Genomic DNA, 905 nt, shown 5'->3' with positions numbered 1-905 from the left:
AGACCACCCGGTTTATGGCACTTTGTTACAGCAGCCTAGCACCTTTGGATCAGTGTCCTCAGTAACGGCTTGATGAACTGCCTGCCTTCTCTGGGGTTCGGTGTCCTCAGTGGGAAATAAAATTAAATGGAAAAAGTCTCATAGGAACAGTGGTAAAAAGACGTAAACTGCTTGAACATACGGTCCTGGCTAATATGAACGGCCTGACCTGCCCCCTGTCGGTTAACGGCCCCGTCTTACACACGAGGAAACTGAGGCACAGAGGTCCACTGCCCATTATCGTTGATAACCTTGCTGACTCCAGCAATACACCCTCACATTTTAAGTACTCTGGAACTTTCTTCTGCTTCTTGAAAGGTCGGATCCTGACACCTAAACGTGCATGCGCAAACTCAGCTAACACTAAAGAGGAAGGAAAAGGTATTTTTGAGGGTAGGGTAAAAACGCTTTTCAAACTGCATTCAGAAAAGTTAAGAAAGAAAACTCAGAGCCATCAGAGACAGAGGAGACGGAAGTCAAGGCGGCAAGGCATTTTAAAACTGCTCCTTCTGGGCTTCTACCAGAGTCAGGCCTGGACAGTGGTGGCGGGGGAAGAGGAAGTGTTTGGGGACAAGGCACCAGCCCGGGATGCTAGGGAGATGCAGGTGCAAAGCTGCAGAGAGCCCCGGGGTGGGTCGACCCCCACCAGGGACCCCTAGTGACTAATGCCACTTGCCCGCCCGTTGGTTGACCTGGTGGCTGGCGGTGACTCCAAGCTTTGCATCTCTGCGCCCCGCCGCCAACCGCACCAGGCTCGTCCCTCTAGGCTTTCCCTCCCCCCCTCCCCCAATCCGAGCCACGCATCTGTCCCCAGACTGGGAACTCGGCCGTGCGCGGTCCCGCGACTGAGCACCGCCGCCCCTTTG

General features: G+C 54.4%; 1 protein-coding gene across 1 annotated transcript in view; it reads right to left on the bottom strand.

The window, feature by feature from the left end:
* STS (steroid sulfatase) overlaps positions 1 to 905 on the bottom strand; it is a 133,287-nt gene that overhangs the window by 128,329 nt on the left and 4,053 nt on the right. The window lies entirely within an intron of this gene.

This window comes from Pteropus alecto, unplaced genomic scaffold (genome assembly GCF_000325575.1).
Source record: "Pteropus alecto unplaced genomic scaffold, ASM32557v1 scaffold142, whole genome shotgun sequence".
Taxonomy (NCBI): Eukaryota; Metazoa; Chordata; class Mammalia; order Chiroptera; family Pteropodidae; genus Pteropus; species Pteropus alecto.
This window is presented reverse-complemented; position numbering and strand designations above follow the sequence as displayed.